This window comes from Kogia breviceps, chromosome 13, assembly GCF_026419965.1.
Source record: "Kogia breviceps isolate mKogBre1 chromosome 13, mKogBre1 haplotype 1, whole genome shotgun sequence".
NCBI classification, from domain to species: Eukaryota; Metazoa; Chordata; class Mammalia; order Artiodactyla; family Physeteridae; genus Kogia; species Kogia breviceps.
In genome coordinates, this window is record NC_081322.1 from 60563428 (window position 1) to 60578758 (window position 15331).

A 15331-nucleotide genomic window follows, 5' to 3' on the forward strand; every position below is an offset into this window, starting at 1 on the left:
ATTCAGACCAGTACAGTAATCCAGCATTTACTTTAAAATGTATTATTTTCATTCCACTTACATCTAAGAAACATTTGCTGAGTTCCTCCTTCACCCCAGACACAGGCCTAAGCCCTTAGGACTGGAAAGTTCTTCCCCACACCAGCCCTCAGGGAATTCACAGCCTAGCAGGGAAGACAGATACATAAATAATTATACCACATGTGATAAGGGTTATAACAGAGGTACAGGAAAGACACAGCAAAGTGGACAACTCCTTTGGGAAGGACAAGGAAGGCATTACAGGATTACAACGTTTAGGCTCATTCATCTCTCATTTGAGATGAACAAATGCTACTGCTAATAACTTGGTAATGACCCTCCTTTGCCTTACGGATTAAAAAATAAAAGTACTTATCACAAAGCCCGTCACATGCAAAGCAGAAACAAAGATCATACTAGCACCTGTGCAATACCCTACATATCACTGAGCAAAATGGGGTTCTTATAGAAGAAAGAAATACAGAACCAAAAGAGATCTCAGCATTTATGTACCTCTAGCTCTTGCCTTTCATACATGGGGAACCTGAAACCCAGAAGTTAGGTTACTTGTCCAGGTTACACAGTAAGTCAGGAACAGAACCCAGGCTAGACGTCAGATTCTGCCTAATAACTCCATTGCCTTTCCCTATTGCAGACTGCCCTGCCCGGATGTGAAGGAAAGGGACGAGACACTGTTGAGGAGACAACCAGCAATAGAGACCCTTTATGGCTGTCCAAGGGCCAGAAGAAACAGAGAGCCCTGATGCTAGACATCCAGCAGACCCCAAAAGCTCCCCAACTCTGCCCCACCCTCTAGACCCAAGAAAAATCCTGCACCTTCCCACTCCCCACAAAATTATGTTTCCAAAATAAAGAGGTCATTGCCAAGAAATTATTTACTCTTCCCAATCTGCAGTAACATTAAATTCATGCAACAGTCTGGACGTATCTCCATGTCGTCTCTGTAAAATGAAGGTACCAGGAGATAACCTGCCTACATAATGGGATTCTTGTGAGCATCACAGGATAACCACCACGATAGCTACCGGTAAAGTGCAAAATGCTAAACGAATGCAAATTACTATTAAACACAGAATTTCAATCATCAAAAACATTCATCTAGGCTTTCTCCTCAAAATTGTTGAATATATCATTACGTTTATTCTTAAAAGTCAAATACTAACCTATAGTAATCTTCTACCATTTATTTAGGTTTTTTACTCAACTTGTAGAAGGAAAACTGTTCCCCCACCCTAATCTACCCTCCATAATTTCCCTTCTTTTCTTTCTTTCCCTTTAAAATGGCCACTACTATTTCCAAGACTCCCTACTAGAACCACATAAACATCAAACCTGTCAACACAAGGCTCTTATCAAAAACATGCTGTAGAAAGTTGAACACTTGAGACAAGCCGGGGAAATGTTAAGGTGTATGCAACATGCAGTACACAGCTACACGTCATGCCCTAGGGAGGTACAACCCCATCTAGGGGTCTCCTCCTCACTTCACCTGCATCATAGCCAACCTTCAGCCTGCTATCTGCCATCTACATGGTTTGGGCACTTATTTGAGAATCCAGTGTACTTCCAACCCTCCACACCTTTATTAGCTCCATAATTTGAAACCGTAGCTCCACTCCTTTCTTTCCGTAGCTTCATCTTTAAAACACCCCTCCGAACTTGGATTATGAAAGAAAACCCTAAGCACAACTGCTAATACATTCTCAATCCACAGCCCCTACCCATCCAAAACAATAAACCAAGATACAACATTTATATTTGCAACATAAATAAACAATAAACAACATTAAGCTAGAGTATTCACCATTACCTGTGCCTATGAGATCTTGAATTCTGTACTTTCAGGTTTTGCTAAGATCTGTTCATCCAATGAGGCATTGCTCTTTGCCTACTGATAGCTGCTGACAATACACACCTGTGTAAAAGTTGGCTCCAGCAGTGCAAGAGAAGACTATTTCAATAAATAACTGTATCCCAAAGAGAATAAGAGCTAAAATATAGGCATAAACATTTCAGCAGTAACTGACTTGACGAGGGAAGCATCCCGAGGTGACATTTGAGCTGACCTTGAAGGATAAGAAGGAGCTTACTGGGCCGATTGTAAGCGGGTAAAAGCACACCCCTCCCCATTGGAACAGTAAGTGAAGGGCACAGAATCATGAAAGATAAAAGCACTGCAGAGAATGTTAAGTCCACACCTCATCTGCCTGGAACACAGGGTGGGGAGTGGAGGAAATGGGACAGGGGAGGTAGTAGCCAAATAATGAGCGATCAGTATGCTAAACTCAGATGTTTTAACTCTGTCCTGCGGCAACGACAAATAAGATTAATTTTGCATTTCTGGAGGATGACTTTGGCGGTCATGAGAGAACAAGTGACACAGCAGAGGCTCCAGTGATCCAGGAAACAGCATCTAAACTAACACGGAGGCAACAAAGAAGCAAGTGAAGAGATCAAGTCAATAAACATTCAGTAGTTAAAATGGACAGGATATGATAAAGAATTGGATGGTGGGAGTCAGGGAGAACAAAGTACCCAGGTTCCTGGCAGTCAAAAGTCAGATAGTGGTGACATTAACCTAGAGATGGATTTCCAAAAAGAGTAGGAAACAAGGATGAAAGAAGCACAAGCTTCCACGTTAATGCATTTGGACTAAGTGACTGTGTGACATCCAGGTGGAAAATCAGGATGGTTGGAGATATGAGTCTGAACAACAGAGTCTAGGTATCCATGCTAAGATTTGGAACTACTTGGTCGATCAGTATTATCTGAAGCTATGGAAGAGATGCAATCCCAGGCAAGATAAAGTAAAGAAAATGCTCCTTATAAATCCCCAGGCAGGGAGCAAGGAACCTATAAAGGAGGCTGGGGAGGATCAGCGTAAGCTAAAGACGGCAAACCAAGCAAGTACTGCCAAGAGAGAAGAGCTGAGCTGGGAGGCGTGGACAGCAGGCCAGGGGCAGGGTGCTTCTAGTACCAAATAAGGCTTTACAAGTGTCATGAATGACTGCTGATCACCTCAAAGAGTTAAGTTCAGTGGACAGTGGCAGAAAAGGCCAATTGGCGAATGGAAAAATATTGAAGAGAGGGGTAAGGGTAAAGGCTAAACTAATCTCTGAAGGCTAAACTAATCTCTGAAGTTTAGCGATGAAAAAGAGGCTGGAGGAAAGGGATGTAATAACTACAAGAAGTGCAGGTTGCGGGAAGATATGTACATACCGGAGATGTTCTGGTTGTTTTGCTTAGTGCAGGCTTTTGGTAGGAAAGACAAAGTAGGGAGAGGTTCAAGATACAAAGGAGAAAAAGGAAAACGAACGTCAGGTAGTTTAGAAGAGAAAGAAAAACGATCAAAACCTCGAGAGAAGAGTTTAGTCTCGGACAGCAGGAGGGACACCTCTAGCCAGGAGATCAAAGAGAAGGTAACTGGAAATTTACATGGGCTGGAAGAGGAAGAGGTTTAAGAAAGCTAGAAAAACAGCAGTGCACCTGGAGTCCTATTCTCCATCCCTCTGGAGCATTTAAAAGAGGGGGATGGGCTTCCCTGGTGGAGCAGTGGCTGAGAGTCCACCTGCGGATGCAGGGGACACGGGTTCGTGCCCCGGTCCGGGAAGATGCCACATGCGGCGGAGCGGCTAGCAGAGCCTGTGCTCCTTAACAGGAGAGGCCACGACAGTGAGAGGCCTGCTACTGGAAAAGAAAAAAAAAAAAAAAGAGGGGGAAAATAAAACAAGAGAAAATATAGTCAATCTCCTAAAATACATTCAGTAATTATTCTCTTAGCATTCATGTCAACATAGGATTCAAGACGGGTTAAACTGAACAATTTTCAACATGAAAAGTTATTGGCATTGTAAACGTTTCAAACCTTGGCATGCCCCACATAATCTGCTATCTTCTAACATATAAACTGATTTTTAAATCAACATCTATTAAATTACCAAGAATATAATAAAATGAGTGCTATCTTCATATCAGTATAGAGGCAGAAAAAGAAGCTAAAAAATAAGTCACTGAAATCACAAGGTTTGGAGAGGGGTATTTTGTTTTGCTTTAATTATAGCATGTGCCAAGGGCTTGGCTAAATATATTTTACAAGATACAATAACTATAACTGTAATTCCTATTCTCAAACTGTGAAGCCTATGTCTCAATAAGATGTCAGTTTAAAAGACAAGACAATAAAGACCACGGTCACCACCAGAACCCCATAAGAATATGTGAAAGCTTATAAAACAAAACTCCTTTTATAGAGTTGAATCCTTTCCAGGGTGGGTCTTTAAGACATTCTGACAGTACACACAAATACTATCTCTGGAACAAAACCAAAAAGGCACAGCTGCAAGACATCTTCCACTGCAGTTGTAACTGACTCAATAGCAGTCCTTCCTTTGAGCAAGAGAGTCTATGAAAGCCAGAAGCAGAGCTATTTTCCCCTACAAACTGCTTAGTGGAATCACTTTCTCCTGATCCAAAACTGTAGCTTTATTAAAAGGCTAAAATAGACAACATGGCCAGTACAACTTCATAATAAATTTATAAAAGAAAATATAAATAAAACTTGAAAAAAGTATCTATATATGGTTTCCATTAAGAAAAATCCCCAGTTGAACCAAAACTATCCTATAATACATGGATATACACATTTTTTACATTACAACCCATCACCATCACAAACAGGAAATTTGGATTTGCCTTAACAGAATTTTTTCCCCAAATCTCTAAGGAGTAGCAGTGACCAAAAAAATTTAGATGATTAGTGTTAATATTCTCAACACTGACTTGAACTTTTTGATATCTGGATATTTGTGACAGCTAAGAATAAAAAAGTCAAAGACATTTTGAAATCAATTAGGTATAACCCCAACATAAGAAAAACAATTCAAGTAACCAAATTAATACTTTATTTGTGATGCATTCCAAGCTGGAGTTTTGACTACGTTTCTATAGCAACATCAACAAAATACTCTTATACAAATACGTTTGCACCCAAGATGAAAACCAATAACCACTTCTCTAGTTCATTCTTATGATGGCTTCCAACAAAAAAAAATTAAAAAAAAAAAAAAATCAGCCTTCCTAAACTTCATTCCAGAAACTTCAAAACCTAAGGCTTAAGTATATAATATTGCAGTTAACCACAATTGTCAGATATTCTCAAATTCTTCAGAAGGGAGATTAATGACAGAAGGTATAATTTTATTACTTTTCTGACAATAACTCATTAGGAACAACAACAGAGATGAGAGTGGAAGAAATTACTAACAAATGACTTACTTGGAAAATTATCTAAATTCTAGAGAAACAGTACACTGAAAACTGTGCCAAAATGTAAAGCAAAGAAGTCAATATGCTAAAGCCAAGAGATAAGCAAGTTTCTCTGTGAAAGTTTCAGATAAGCTTTCAAAATCTCTTTTGTTGGAATTGTTTTGAAGTAAACAAAATATTTTACTGGGATTAATAGGCCTATTTTGTGAGCAAGCTCTCTGCTGAGTTATTTACAAACACCCTTATTTATGCCTCAAAACATCTCTGCACAGTACTTATTATCAAGTTCATTTTATACGTCAATAAAATGAGGCTCAGAGAAATAACTTCCCTCAATAAGCATGGAATGTAAAATACTACAGTAGTTAATCGTCAGTCCTAGAGTTAGACAAACCTGAACCTGGATCGTCAATCCTGGAGGTAGACAAACCTGAACCTGGATACTGGCTTAACCTCCAATTACTATGTAGGAGACTGATGCCTCAGGTTTGAAGCCAATTCTGTTTTATCTGAAATCAATTAGGTACAACTCCAACACATTATACATTCTTTACATTACACCACGATGCTTATGCATATTCCCAGCTATACTTCACTAAATACCAAAATGCAGCCTTTACATAAACAGTCTCACTACCTATGCCTCACATTTGCACATGGGCTTCATACATTAGGACTTTACTCAAGTGTTTCTACTCTAATACAATACATTCTCTTAAAAAATATCTTTTAGAACTACATAAGGAAAACTGTAAAGCACAAGTGAAAATTCTGGATCTTTCTTCCAAACACATACATATAACTCAACAGATACTTACCTGGCACATAATGTTAATGGCTAGGTATACCACATCATGCCTTTCTTCAAAGCTCTCAGAACTATTTGGGAAGACCAGAGAAGTGCAAATGAAAAGCCACCCCTATAAACTTGTGAGTTAACTGTAAATGCATAAAATATATGCCTATGGGCACTACAAACACATATATCAGATTTCCCAAAGTAGTTCTGATTTCAAATATCCCATCCCATTCTTCTAAGGAAACTTACACATTTCAGATCACACATAACAATTTTTTAAGTGAGATAACATAATCATCTAATGTAGGGATTTGGGACTAAGATAACTACAGGCTAGACCGGTAAATAGAAAAAATTTGAACAGAACTTTGCAAGGAAGGATAGATTGTCCTCAGTGGGAAAGAGGGACAGGGACTTTCAAAATACGTGAGAACAGTCCTTGGGCAAGTGAAGCAGCAAGATGCACAAGATATTTTGGAGGTCTGGGGAAGCAGTGAGCAGGGCACTGGGCTGACTACTATCACTGGATCAGTCACATAACAAAGATAAGTTAGAGGTAATGCTGAAATATGATAGCTGGAAAGATTGTCGAGGGCTTTGAAGACCAGTATAAGGACTCTGGGCTAAAAAAGATAGGTCACCTTGCCTAAAGTTTTGTTTTGGTGGTGGTGTTTTTTTTTTTTTTTGGGGGGGGGGGTAATAGTTTTATTGAAATATCATACAAGTTACCCACTTTAAGCATACAATTCAATGTTTTTTAGGATACTCAGTTGTGCAACCATTACAACGAACAATTTTAGAACATTTCATCAACCCAAAAAGAAACCCCAAAACATCCCAACTCATTCTATTGAGGCCTGATACCAAAGCCAAACAAAGATGTCACACACAAAAAAGGAAACTATAAACCAATATTCCTCATGAATATAGAGGCAAAAGTCCTCAACAAAATATTAGCAAACCAAATCCAGCAAGATATTAAAAGGATCTTACACCATGAGCAAGTGGAATTTACCCTAGGAATACAAGGGTGATTCAACATGTGAAATTCAATCAATGTAATAAATCATATTAATAGAAGGAAGAAAGAAATACATGTTCATCTCAATAGAGAGAAAAAGTATTTGACAAAATCCAACATCCTTTCATGATAAAAAAAACACTCAAACTAAAAAAATTAAAGTAAAAAATAGAAATAATAAAAATTGAAGGAAACTTCCTCAACATGACAAAGGTTATCTAAAAAAACCCCACAGCTAACATAATAGTAAATGGTGAAGACCGAAAGCTTTCCCCCTAAGATCAGGAACAAGACAAGATGTCCCCTCTCACCACCTCTCATCATTCTATACAATTTTGTACTTTAAAGTTCAAGCCAGGGCAACTAGGCAAGAAAAATAAAAAGCATCCAAATAGGAAAGGGAGACATAAACTATCTCTATTTGCAGATGACATGACTGTATAAATAAAAAATCCTAAAGAATCTATCTTAAAAAGCTAACAGAGTAGTTCAGAAAAGTTCCAGGATATAAGATCAATATGCAAAAACTCAGTCATATTTCTATACAGAAGCAATAAAATCCAAAAATAATAACTCCACTTAGCATCAAAAAGAATAAAATACATAGGGGTAAATTTAGCCAAGGAAGCATAAAACTTGTACACTGAAAACTACATAACATTGTTCAAAGAAATCAAAGATGTAAATAAATCCATGTTTATGGATTCAAAGACTTAATATTGTTAAGATGGTAATAATCCCCAAATTGACTGACAGATTCAATGTAATCCCTATCAAAATTCCAACTGCCCTTTTTTTTTTTTGCGGAAATGAACAGGCTAATCCAAAAATTCATATGGAATTGCAAGAGTCCAGATAGCCAAACTAATCCTGAAACAGAAAAACAAAGTGAGAGGATTCACACTTCCTGATTTCAAAACTTACTACAAAGCTAGAGTAATCAAAACAGTATGGTACAGGCATAAGGCTAGATACCAGTCATCGAACAGAATTGAGAGTCCAGAAATAAACCCACATATCTATAAGCCGTGATTTTGACAAGGATGCCAAGCCCATTCAGCAGGGAAAGAACAGTCTTCCCAACAAATGGTACTAGGACAACTGGATATCTAAGTGTAAAAGAATGACTCTGAACCCCTACCCCACACCATATACAAAAATTAACTCAAAATGAACCGAAGACTTAAAATGTAGGAGCTAAAATTATAAACTCTCTAAAGAAAGAGAGGTGTACATCTTCATGACTTTGAATTTGGCAACACATTCTTAAATATGATGCCTAAAAAACAAGCAACAAAAGAAAACAATAGATGAATTGGACTTCATCAAAATTTACAACATTTGTGAGTCAGTATCAAGAAAATGAAAAGACAATCCACAGAATGGAAGAAAATATATGTAAACCATCTGTTCAAGTAGGGTATCTAGTATGCAGAATATATAAAGCACTCTTACACCTCAACAACAAAATGACAAACGACCCAACTAAAAAATGGGCAAAGGACCTGAATAAACATTACTCCAAAGGACATTTCTCCAAACATATATAAATGGCCAATCACTATAGGAAAAGCCACTTAACATCATTAGTCATTAGAAAATGGAACTAAGAACAAGGTCCTACTGTATAATACAAAGAACTATATTTGATATCTTATAATAAACCATAATGGAAAAGAATATGAAAAAGTATATATATGTATAACTGAATCAATCTGCTGTACAGCAGAAATAAATACAACATTGTAAATCAGCTATACTTCAATAACACAAATTTTTCTTAAAAAAAGAAAATGGAACTAAGACTACATGGAGATTATCTCCTCAAATCCACTAAAATGGCTATTGAAAAAAATAAAAGAAAGAAAATAACAAGTGTTGGTGAGGATTTGAAGAAATTAGAACCCTCATTAATTGTTGCTAGCAGGAATCTAAAATTGTATAGCAGTTTCAGAAGAGGAGGGGGGAATGAGGTGTGATTGCTTTAAGGGATACAGGGTCTCTTTTGGGGGGATGAAAATATACTGAGATAGTAGTGATGGTTGCACAACATTTTGAATATAATAAAAACCACTGCATTGTATACTTTAAAATGGTGAATTTGTTATATCAATTTAATCACTTTTTTTAAAAAAAAGAAAGAAAAGAAACCTTGTACTCTTCAGAAAGAACGAAACCTTGTACTCTCAGCCCCAGGCAACCACTAATCTATTTTCTGTCTCTACAGACTTCACTATTCTAGACATTTCACATAAATGGAATCATATCATATACAGCCTTTTGTATCTGGCTTCTTTCTCTTAGCATACTATTTTCAAGGTTCATCCAAGTTGTGGTATGTATCAGTACTTCATTCCTTTGTATGCCCCAAATAATATTACATTTGATGGCTATACCACATTTCTGTTTATTCATTCATTAATTTATGGGCACTTGTATTGTTTCTGATTTTGGATTATTATGAATAATGCTGTTGTGAACATTCATGGTACAACTTTTTGTGTGGACATATGATTTCACTTCTCTTGGGCATATACCTAGGAGTAGAATAGCGAGTTTAAATGATAGCTCTGTGTTAAAGGTTTTTGAAGAACTACCAGACTGGCTTCCAAAATGGCTGCACTATCTGACATTCCCACTTGCAGTGTACATGGGTTCCAATTCCCTGAATGTTTGGCTGCGGCCAAGCAGGATAACCACTAAATGTTGCTTGAAGGTAAATTTGGGGGCCCTGAATTGGAAAGGAGAGATAGCAGAAGCAGGGACAGTCTAAATGGAAGGCTACATAAGAAGGTTCATGAAGGTGAGGAAAACAGGGAGAAGTTGGTCACAGGGTACAAACTTTCACTTATGAATAAGTTCTGAGAAGCTAGTGTATACCATGGTGACTACAGTTAATAATAGTGTATCGTATACCTGAAATTTGCTAAGACAGTGGGTCTTAACTATTCTCTCACCAAAAAAACGTAACTGTGAAGTGATGGATGTGTTACTTTGATTTTAGGAATCACCTCACAATGTATACATACATCAAATCATCATGTTGTACACTTTCAATATATTACAATTTTGTCAATTATACCTCAATAAAGCTAAGAGAAAAACAGACTTGTGTGGAAGCAGCAGTAGCAATGATGAATAAAGGACTGATATTTTAAAAGTTTCAGAGAAAAAAATCCACAGGCACTGATGTCTAAATAGGCACCAGATAAAGAAGAGGCACAACTAAAAAATAATGCCAAGCTTTCCACCTCAAAAGACTGGAAGTTTCAAGATTTTGGAACTTTTAGAGACACTGAGTTTGAAGTGATGATGTGACATCTAAGTTCCTGGAGAGGATTCCAAACATCAAAGAAAGAGATGATGATTTGGGAGAGAATAACCCTACTTCTAGCATTTGCTACTATTATTAATCTTTTACCTTAGTTCCAAACAAGTGACTATCCTTGAAAGTTTTAGTAATACAATAATAGAGAAAAAACATCTTAAGAGCTAGGACTCCCCCCCCCCCCAGAAAAAAGTACTTTTTGACTGGCAGAGCATCCAAAAGGGCTAGAACTAAATAAAAGTCTGCATAACAAGAATGGAGTTCAAGGTACTATAACAACCAAACATGGTAGATGGAATCTACCTACTCAAGCAGATACAGCGTCACCTACATGTGTTTCATGAGGAAATATTCAGAAGGAAGTCTCAGTATATCAGGTTAATCTACCAAAGGAACATTGGCTACAAATCAGCTCAACAGGGCAAGACAAGTGCTAAGAAAGAAAAGATAGGAAACACATTATCAGATTATTCAGGAATTATTCATTCATTCAGCAAATAATTAAGAGCCCATTGATTGTCAAACAATTGTGAACACAGACATGGTAACTGCCTTTGTGGAGCTTATAACCTGATGAGGGAGAAAGGCAAAGTAAAGTCAATCGGAGAGGGGGGAAGTATATCTTACAGGGAGGAGAGGGCCCAGTGGAGGGAAGAACCATAGAAGGAAAGATACCCAGAAGAAGCTATATCTAAATTAAGACCTGAGAGTAGAATATTGCTAGCAACATGCACGTAAGTCTAGACATGAGAGAAAACCTAACATATGAGCAGGGAAACCCAATTAGTAAGTTAAAATCTAGAACAGCAAGAACCTCATAAGGTAAAAGCTACGTCACAAAGTTTGAGCCTCTTCTGAAAAGCAAAGTGGTACCATGAAAGTATTTTAAGCAGAAAACTAAAAGGACTTTAAAACTACTATTCTGACTACAATATGACGAACAAAAAATTTTTTTAACTAGAGGGGGGAAAAAAAAAAACTCATGAAGACCAGACAGAACATTACATATTTATCCAGACAAGAAATGACAGCTGTATTAATGTTTAAAAAATAAAATATTAACAAATGGGTAGCCACAGTCTCTGCTCCCTCTCTCCCAAAGAGAATTCTGCCATTGTAATTTCAATCCTGAAAGCAACTTGACTGATTTACTGTGGGATGGGCTGAATTACTAGAGAAAAGAATAGATCCATAAAGAACACAGGAGAGGGCTTCCCTGGTGGTGCAGTGGTTGAGAGTCCACCTGCCGATGCAGGGGACACAGGTTCGTGCCCCGGTCCAGGAAGATCCCACATGCCACGGAGCAGCTGGGCCCGTGAGCCATGACCGCTGGGCCTGGGCGTCTGGAGCCTGTGCTCCACAACGGGAGAGGCCACAACGGTCAGAGGCCCGCGTACCGCAAAAAAAAAAAAAAAAAACACAGGAGAGACTCAAACTGTAACTGAGAGAGTTGGTGTTTATTGTTTGGGAGGAGACTCGTTGAAGGGAGGGAGTATGAGGGCTGTTTTTAAACTGTGATGAGGAAGAATCAGAAAAATTCATAAAGTGATGAAGAGAATTTTTAAGTTTTGCTGTTATAATGGAACCACTTTCTGGTCTTTCAAGAGACCAGAGTAAAAATGTAAGTGGTTTGTCAATTCTTTGTCAATATTGAGACCTGTGTTTCTTTGGCTACCAAAGTTAAAACTGGACCATGAGGGCTTCGGGCTTCCCTGGTGGCGTAGTGGTTAAGAATCCACCTGCCAATGCAGGGGACACGGGTTCAAGCCCTGGTCCAGGAAAATCTCACGTGCCGCGGAGCAACTAAGCCCGTGCACCACAACTACTGAGCCTGCGCTCTAGAGCCTGCGAGCCACAACTACTGAGCCCGTGTGCCACAACTACTGAAGCCCACGTGCCTAGAGCCCATGCTCTGCACCAGGAGAAGCCACCGCAACGAGAAGCCTGTACACTGCAATGAAGAGTAGCCCCCACTCTCCACAACTAGAGAAAGCCCACGCACAGCAGCGAAGACCCAACACAGCCAAAAATAAATAAATAAATTTATAAAATTAAAAAAAAAAACTGGACCATGAGAGAGTTCAGCTTTGTGCAGTTTATAGTGTCTGAATAGAGAAGGTGTTAGTGGAAGGAATGGAAAAATTCAAGAAATATTCAATTGGCAGAATGATAAGAATTTGGCAACACAGGGGAGTCAAGAAAGAGATAAAGGAAGAGCAATTAATTAGGCAGCAATGTCATCCACTAGAAATAGTTAACAAACGAGGAACAGAGGGTTTGGAGACAAAATAATGAGTTGATTTAAATTAGTTAACAAACAAAGAGGTATAAAGGAATAAGTCAACAGTGAAGATAAAATGGACTCGAAGAAAAATACTCAATCCAGAGGAAAGCAGGAAAAGAAGAAAAAGAAACCAAGAACAGATGGGACAAACAGAAAACAAAGAGCAAAATGGTACCCAACGACAACATCAGCAATTAGATGAAATGTAAATGGACTAAATGCACCAATTAAAAGACAGATTGTCAGAGTGGGTAAAAGGAAGACCCAATTCTACGCTGTGTACAAAATAAAAAAATCTACCTTAAATACAAGGACTGGGAACAAGAGAAATGGCATGAAGAAGCAAAGTGTGATTTGTACAGAATGAATTGTGATGGCAAATCAAAGAGACGGCCCTAGACAGCAGAAATGAGGTGCTCTGTTTACTATAAGATTAAGGGGGGGGGGTCTAGAAAAAGAATTCATAACACTATAAATAACTGTGGTCCCTATACTATGCTAGGGTATAAGGAAATGTCCTGAAGGTGCTTAAAACCTAATTATACATGTAAATTTTTGCTACTAAACGGATAATCTTGGCTCAAAGTCCATGACGTGGAAACATCAGCAGCTTTGAACCTAAAATATGTCCATTTTAAGGCTGTGGTACTCCTTTCCTACCCTTATTTCCACTTTTCCTTTCTATTAGTTAACCTAGGAGAACGTGCACTTCCATGGCTGTCTTCTTCCACGCCTACACAAACCATGTTGGTAGTCATATAGAGGGGAGGAGAGACCAATTTAATCTGTGTGTTACACCAAATATGCATTTACATGGGCTTCACAGTTTACAAAGCCTTTACCTCTTCCCAATTATATCCATATTTAATAAATTTAAGCTAAGAGACTTTTGATGTGTCTAATTTATCTTTTGTATAATAGAAAGCTCTTATTGGGTACCCACATTTTATTTTGCTTGTCTTCATAAATCTAATGCTATAGTAATATTTTTGTTCTTTGACTCCCAAAATGCCTACATTCTTTAAAACAGCAATGTCCAATGTTATTTGAACTTCACCACGTATGTACTTCTTTCTACCAAATTTTAAGATTTGAAATTACGGCCAAAAATTATCAATGAACATTTTGAGGGGTTGTGCTAATTACTAGGGGAGGTGGGAACAATATAAAGACCTAATATGCTTAACATGTTATCTTTGTTTTCCTCCTCTTTAGAAAAGGATATTTAGCATTTGCAAGAGAGAAGCATAAAAAATATTTTTTCAAGCTTTTATTCTAAGACTGCGAAAAGTTCACATCATGGTTATAATTTGTTTCTCTTGGATCTAAACATACACCCACCCACTGGCTTCAGAAAAATGCTTGGAAAGAAACCCTAGGACAGTTATACTTCCTGGAAATTTCAAATGGGGAAAAAAAAAAAAAAGTACCCCTTCCCTGAAGGGACAGCCAGTAGCAAATGATGCAAATATTCTTTTGCATTAATACCAATTTGTAAAAACCTATTCTTACACAAGATACATTCATTCATCCAACAAATATTTCTTTTTTTTTTTTTTGCGGTATGCGGGCCTCTCATTATTGTGGCCTCTCCCGTTGCGGAGCACAGGCTCCGGACGCGCAGGCCTAGTGGCCATGGCTCACGGGCTTAGTTGCTCCGCGGCATGTGGGATCTTCCCGGACCAGGGCACGAACCCGTGTCTCCTGCATTGGCAGGCGGATTCTCAACCACTGCGCCACCAGGGAAGCCCAACAACAAATATTTCTTGAACAACTATTAAGGAGGTAATTTACAAATGGATTCTCCCTCTCACATACCTGATACATGGTATGATTTTATTTTATTAATTATTAAGCAAAATGATTAAGAAAATTTTATTTATCCAGTTTTGCGGGGCAATTCCCAGTCCCCAGAATGCTTCTCTCTGCTACTGACCGGCTGCCTCTCCACGTGAACAATCAGATTCCTAGGGGCAAAGACTGCAATCTTACAACCATATCCCTCAGGGCCCAATACAATACTTGGCATACAGTAAGGTAGCCAAAGGAACACTTGATGAATGAATGAACGGATGGATGGATGAATCATATTCATTAAGTAGTACAAACAAAAATCCCAGTAAAAGAAAACAACAAACTCAGTACAGGCGTCACTCCTGATCCTCTCCTCTCTCCTCATCCAGGCTCACTTTGTTGTCCTTTCTCTACAGGTATTTCTACTGCCGAAACGACCATTTTTGAATTCTTGGTATCAGTTTGCCTTACTGTGACCTTGTCGTCAACGCAGTCTTCCTCCTCGAACGCCCAGCCTGGAACACGGTTAAGACTGGGCACAAATTTGCCTCATAACAAAGAGCAACAAATACCAAAGACACCTGCTTAAATCAATACTGCCAAGCTTCAGATTATTATTGTGTAGCAAAAACAATGTACTGAACTAGTAACAATGAGATTTACTATTAAAATTAAGTTAAATAACTGTTTGATCCTAGTCACCTGTACAATAAATACCACCCAAATCATAGCACCAGATTTTACTGAACAGAAATACACAAGTGCTGACTGGAGTTGGAAGTGTCACCTAGAAGCCAT

General features: G+C 38.2%; 1 protein-coding gene across 48 annotated transcripts in view; it reads right to left on the reverse strand.

The window, feature by feature from the left end:
• The window catches only part of EPB41L2 (erythrocyte membrane protein band 4.1 like 2), a 392946-nt gene that overhangs the window by 309200 nt on the left and 68415 nt on the right, over positions 1-15331 (reverse strand). For 4 of the 48 annotated variants that reach the window (XM_067010783.1, XM_067010751.1, XM_067010792.1 and 1 more), the window contains exon 2: positions 6126-6186. The exons of 43 other annotated variants lie outside the window; for them this stretch is intronic. The gene's annotated coding sequence lies outside the window, so the exon portion shown is untranslated. Of the gene's footprint in view, positions 1-61; positions 165-6125; positions 6187-15331 lie in introns of those variants that run through there. One more of the 48 variants, XM_067010756.1, reaches the window with a different exon arrangement.